Below are 7,109 nucleotides of genomic sequence, written 5' to 3'. Positions count from 1 at the left end.
GCACGTGATTTCATTCTTTTTTCTCTCTGTTTATTTCCGTCTTCCTTCCTTCCTTTCTTTCTTTTCTTTATTTATTTCTTTTCTTTCGTTCTTTCTTGTCCCTGGTATGTGCCATTGAGCTTGGACCCTTTCTGCACTATCGCCAGGATCCGCCCACTTTCCAGCGTGACACCACTACCACCGACACTTGTGAGCCTATAAAACTTCGCTTAAAAGGTTCTACAATTTTCAGAGCTGAAGGAAAAAGAATACAGTAGCCGGTATTCATAGAGATTAGTTACTCTTATTATGTTATGTTTAGCAAAAAGTTGCTCAGTAGAATGGAAATAAGGTAGATTTGCTATATGTGGAAGTGCTCATTTCTGAAGTTGAAGAAGTCCAGGAAAATTGCGCCTCGTGGTGGTAGCCCACACAAGATCACAATAATTAGGATGCGATTCAATCAAGGCATAATAATCTGCAATTTTATTTCTATGGAAAAAGAATGACCACAACGGGGTAATAAACCTACGGCAGATGACAATGATTTCCCAACTAGTTGAATGTGACATGCGCAGCTCATATCTTCTGAAAGTGTAACGCCCAATATTTTGTATTTGCTCAAAGTTTCAATGGGCGCACCATCCAAGAATAGCGCTTGATTTAAATAAGACTACCTGCCTCTTGCCTTGAATAATATGGGCTTTAATTTGGAGCTATTAATTGTAAGAGCGTTATTACGAGACTAAACCAACAAAGTGCAAAAAATACTGCAAGATCTCTTAAACAGATCATTAAGATCATGGCCACAGACAAACAAGCTCGCATCGTCAACGTATTGAACAATGGATGCATCATATAGTATTTCAGAAATAACGTTTACATAGATTACATTCAAGTTTACATACAAGTGGGCCCGAAACGCTACCCTGCCGCATCACTGATTTAATTTCTGCATAAGAATAGCAATATTTTTCTATAGCAGCACACTGCGTCCGGCCAGCCAGATAAGATCGAACCAAATTTGCCACACTACGAATACCATATCCGCCTAGTTACTTATTAAAAATTGATGATTTTGTAGTGGCAGCAGCATCGGCGTCGCCTGAGAATTACGTAGATACTCGCATCTACCCGAGGCATGAGTGGCTGGCACGCACCGGCACGGGCTAGCGTTCCGAGAGAGATTAAAAATGCCACGCTAAGAGATCGAACGTTGGTTTTTGTAGAGAGAAGCTACCCTGGCCGCATTCTCGCCGTTTCACTGTGACCGGTGGCCGCACCGCGAGCTGAGCCGTTGCCTAGCAACCGCCGCAGCTGGCAGCGCTGCTCGCCGTGCCATCAGGCGTCGTCTGCTCGAGTTACCACGGCGCGGCGACGCGCCGCCGCTGCCGCAGTTGTGTTGCAAGTGTTCGCTGCTTGCATCTGGCATGACGTCAGAGGAGCAGCCGGTGAAACCGCGCTTCAACAGAGGAGCAGCCAGCGTTGCATCGTATATATAGAAGGGGCGGCTCCGTGGGATTTGTCGGCAGATATGGAAAGTGAGTCGGAGAGACTGAAAGAAGCCAGGCTTCGTCGTCGGAACGAAACCAAGAGGAGGCAGCGAGTCGAGGAGACGGAAGAAGAACGAGCCACACGCCTCGAGAAGCGTCGTAAGTACGAAGCGGCCAGGCGAGTGGGATTCAGATGAGGACAGCACCCAAAACGTGTTCCAGCCACTGGACTACAACCCCTTATCCTCCCGCCTCACCGACCATCGGGTCGTCTTTGTGGCAATTGAGAAACAACAAGATGAAGACTTTCAAAATAAATGCGTTACAATTTCAAAATGTCTAGTCTTTGTTGTAACCATAACGTAACGAGAGCTAACAACTAAACCTAAACATTCAGACGTACCAAGCTAAACGATAAAGATGTGACCGTAGAGAGAACAAAGCTAAACAATAACATTAACCGTACCTCTCGCTACGCATACCCAGGCATAACTGAGTTAAGCCACAGCCAATTTTTTTCTCTTCCGCGAGAGCCCGAGACATTACCGGTCTACGTGGTCGCTCGTCGGCACAGTTTGGTGACCCGGACATGATACTGCCATACGCTCCTGTGGTTGAGACGACCATTGACCAGACCAACGCTACGGGAGCTCAAGGCCAGAACCCTTCCGAGGAACGCGGTGAGCCCTCCTGTTCGGCCATCGCCGTCCACCTCCCACAGTACTGGGACCAGCATCCTCCGGCGTGGTTTCTTCAGGCCGAATCGCAATTTCAAGTCGCTGGCATCCACTCTCAAGCCTCAAAGTTTCATTACGCCGTTGCAGCGCTATCGCCCGCCGCCATTGACGAAGTAGCAGGTTTGTTGAACACCCCAATGTCTACCGCCAATTATGACGATCTTAAGGCAGTCCCGCTACAGCACACAGCAGCTTCACAGTGTTCTCGCATTCAGCAGCTTCTGTCCGCTGAAAACTCGTCAACAGACGCCCTAGTCAACTTCTTCGCCGAATGAGGCAGCTGCTCGAAGACAACGCGAGATCCGTCGACGACACGCTGTTGCGCGAATTGTTTTTCCAACGACTCCCGGCTAACGTGCAGATGGTCCTGGCGACAACCTCTACCATGAACCTTACCGGACTTGCCGCTTTGGCCGACAAAGTCATGGAAGTAGCCACCCCAATCATTGCAGCCTTGACATCGTCTCCGGGTGACAATACAACCACCCTGCAAACCTCTTCCCTGCTCTTCAGCAGCGCAATATTCCTCCACTCCTTGTGTGAGCGCCTGGAACGCATCAGCTTTGCAGCAGAACATCGCCGCACGTCATCTTGTCGCCCACGCAGCCGTAGTTCCAGCAAATGAAGACGCACGGGCACTCACAATGAAACATCAACTACAACGTCTGGCGTTTGCTACTACCACCGCCGTTTTGGAAGCAACGCCTATCACTGTCGGCGTCCCTGCACTTGGCAGGGAAACAGGCCGGCCGACCTCTAAAGGCGACGAGTGGTCCGGCCCAACACACAAGTAGCCTTTTCTACGTGACGGACAGGGTTACGGGACAACGTTTCTTAGTCGGCACAGGAGTTGGCGTCAGCATTCTGCCCGCTCACCACTCCTAAAGGGGCTTTAATCCACTCCGACAGTAAAGCGACACCTGTGTCGTTTTTGCAAGCCGTCAATGGCACCTGGAATCCAGTGTTCTCGTCACGCTCCGTCATGCTAAAGCTTAGCCTTCGACGAGCGTTCCGCTGGATTTTCCTGGTTGCAGACATCCGTCGTGAAGTCATTGGAGCAGACTTCTTGCACAACTACGAACTCCTTATCAACGTCCAACGACGCCGTCTCATCGACTCCGTGACCCAGCTATCCGTTCCCGGCGTCCCACCATCAAGCAAATCGCAGATCGTGCCTATTTCTGCCATGTTGGACGAACCTTTCACCGCGCTCCTACTCAAGTTTCCCACTTTGACGCGCCTGCTGGACTGGATGCAACCGGTGCAACATGACGTGTGCCATAACATCGTCACCTCTGGCCCACCTGTCTATTTCCGACCCCGGCGTTTGTCCCCGGAGAAACTCAAGATCGCTCGCACGGAGTTCGAACACATGCTGCAACTCGGCATCATCCGCCCTTCTTCCAGTAATTGGGCTTCACCACTTCACATGGTGCCTAAGAAGATGGCAGACTGGCGCCCATGCGGCGATTACTGGGTACTAAACAACACTACAGTTCCTGATTGCTAACCTCTCCCGAACATTCAGGACTTCATGGTGGCGTTGCACGGTGCGACGTCCTTTTCTAAGATCGATCTCGTTCGCGCCTATCATCAACTACCGGTCGCTGAAGAAGGCATTCCCAAGACCGCCATCACCACACCCTTCTATCTTTTATTGCTATAGCAATTATATGGACACTCCGAAGCAGATTTCTGCCGTCGGCGTCGCCGTCGTCGTCGCCGTGAGGTTCCGTATGACGTCAATGGAGATGAAATCGTCGCCGCGCGCCGAACGCTGTATGTGCGAGTGAAAGGGCGCGAGGGACGCGCGCTTTCACGGGGAGTGAACCCACGGCGGAGAACAAGCGCGTTCTGCGCCGTGCTCCCTTAAGGGCTGCAGTAGGCGTCTCTTTCCTCCTTTACAATCAGCATATATGTAGAGCAAAGGCGCCTTCTTCCGACGCGCGAGAGGCCATGGGGGAGGGTGGGAGGGAAGGGAGGTGACGTTTAGCTGCAGCTCCAAGTGCCTATGTATATATATATAAAAAACACCACATATCCACGGGGTGAATGATGATGAGGGGGCGAAGCTCCGGAGGGAATCATCGGTAAACCGTGAATCTTCCGTGTAATTCGCCCAGTCTCGCCGCACTAAATCGAACGATTGACTTCCACCAATGACACGCGCCATATGTGACGTCATTCCTACTTTATAACAGCGCCCTTCATTATAATTGCGCCATCTCCCGCTTAAGGGGACGCTAGCACAAACGCGTTAGAAACGTGCAGTACTCTCTAGTAAGGGGGAGAGGCCACAGCGTCTTACGCAGCCGTTTACACAGGCCGGAACGTGCACCGCGTTTGCCGACGCCATCAGCGTTTATGAATACGGGGGTAAGGCGGAGAGGCCACAGCGTCTTACACCAGCTTCTTACACGGGCCGTAACGCGCTAGCACAAACGCGTTAGAAACGCGCAGTCTTTCGTTAATGTTGGGTATTTATTGTCATCGTGGTGCGTGTGTCCATGTGCGCTTTGTGGCGTAGTGGTTAGCGAGGCGCGCTCGGAAGCGAGGGGTCCCTGGTTCGGTTCCGCGCTACGGACACAACTTTCGGAATTTTTTTTTTTAGGGGCGAAGCTCCTTATAGCGGCACCCGTTCGTCCCCGTCGTCGTAGTAGTAGTGTGTAACCAGTCTGAGAAAAATGAGAAAAAAAATGTCACAGTTTCGCCCTAAGGGCGAAGCAATGAATGCGATAGCAACACAGCAATGTCAGACGAAGTAAGGTGAGCCGCTTTGGTAGCAACAACACGCAGAACTGTTGTCGACGCCACCGGCGTTCTGCCCGCGTTAGCTCAAAATGCGTGCGGCGTTGGTGACTGTTGCTGGAGCCTCTGATATAAATAGGCACTTGGTGCCGCAGCTAAACGTCGCCTCCCTTCCCTCCCCCTCCCCCCCCCCCCCCACGGCCTTTCGTGCGTCAGAAGAAGGCGCGTTTGCTCTACATATATGGTGATTGTAAAGGAGGAAAGAGACGCCTACTTCTGCAGCCCTTAAGGGAGCACGGCGCAGAACGCGCGTTTGTTCTCCGCCGTGCGTTCACTCCCCGTGAAAGCGCGCGTCCCTCGCGTCCTTTCACTCGCACTACAGCGTTCGGCGGCGCGCGGCGACGATTTCATCTCCATTGACGTCATACGGAACCTCACGGCGACGGCGACGCCGACGGCAGAAATCTGCTTTGGAGTGTCCATATAATTGCTATCGCAATAAAAATTCCGAAGTTGTGTCCGTAGCGCGGAATCGAACCAGGAACCCCTCGCTTCCGACCGCGCGGTGTTAGCCCACTACGCCACGAAGCGGACATGGACACACGCACCACGATGGCAATAAATACCCAACATTAACGAAAGGCCGCGTTTCTAGCGCGTTTCTAACGCGTTTGTGCTAGCGCGTTACGGCCCGTGTAAGAAGCTGGTGTAAGACGCTGTGGCCTCTCCGCCTTACCTTCAACGCGTTTCGAACGCGCTGCCCAAAGCGGTGGCAAGTCAAGTTCAAGTCGAGGAGCGTTTATGAATACGGGGGGTATACTCTCTCAGCAGTCATGTGATGGCGTCGGCAAACGCAGTGCACGTTCCGGCATGTGTAAATGGCTGCGTAAGACGCTGTGGCCGCTCCCCCTTACTAGAGAGTACTGCACGTTTCTAACACGTTTGTGCTAGCGTCCCCTTAAGCGGGAGATCCGATGATTCCCTCCGGAGCTTCGCCCACTCATCATCATTCACCCCGTAGATATGCTGTGATTTTTTTTCATAAAAGTAGACGTGGCTACCTACGACGACGACTACTACTACTACATACTACAGAGGAGGGACAGACCCACACCCTAAGGAGCTTCGCCCCTAAAACGTTGTGAGGCGAGAAGGTGGTAAAGACTTCCGACGCAGCTCGACGAGTGTCCCGTTCTGATGTCGTCGAAAACACCTCCGAGCCGTCCCCAGAGGCTCCTGCAACAGTCATCAACGCCGCACGCGTTTTGTGCGAACGCGGGCAAAACGCCGACGGCGTCGACAACAGTTCTGCGTGTTGCCGGTGCTGCTGCATGTCCAAGTTGATACAGCTGATAAAGCTACTATCACTACTCCATATAGCTCTCTATAAATTTGCTATCGCAATTGATGCTTCGCCTTTCGGGTTAAACTGCGATAACTTTTTTTAAAATTTCTCCGCATGCCTTTCGGCTTACGGAACGCGGGCCAATCCTTTCAGCGTTTGATCGATTCCGTCAACAGAGGCCTGCCTTTCGTTTTGCAGGTCGCTCGTCGCCACAGTTTAAACAATGGAATTCCTTGCTATAAGCAATAAAAATACCCAACGTTAGTTTTCCCGCATCAATTTTATTAATTATTAGCTCGTTTTCACAAAATAATGCTGTTTCGGTTGACCTGCCCAGATGAAATCTGTATTGACAGTAAGAAAAAAAATTTTTCTCTGCAAAGAAATCGTTGACATGACCAGTAATCACTTTTTCTAAACCATTAGAAAATGCATATGAATTGACAAGAAGCCTATAGTTGCCCAAGTCATTCGGGTTACCACCTTTGAAAAAAAATATCTGGCTCTCCCGTAAGCGAGAGTAGATATAAGCATGAAATGGCTAGCATATGGCATCTTTCGCTGCCTGTGGTGCCGCCGCCCTCAACCGCTTTTCTTCTTCCTACAGTGCAGCGCACTCAGCGTCTGTCGCTACTTTTTCTTCTTGTCACGTCGAAGTGGTTGGCTGCAAATGTGCGGCCAACTCACAGACCGCTTGCATTGAAAAGAGAACAGGCAACCCTCTCTCAATGCCAAAAGATGACGACATTCGCATGTATCGAATGTCGCGATTGGCACGTGTACTTGTTTATCTTTCACCGGTGAAAG

Source organism: Dermacentor silvarum, chromosome 5 (genome assembly GCF_013339745.2).
Source record: "Dermacentor silvarum isolate Dsil-2018 chromosome 5, BIME_Dsil_1.4, whole genome shotgun sequence".
NCBI classification, from domain to species: Eukaryota; Metazoa; Arthropoda; class Arachnida; order Ixodida; family Ixodidae; genus Dermacentor; species Dermacentor silvarum.
Note: the sequence above shows the minus strand (reverse complement) of the source record.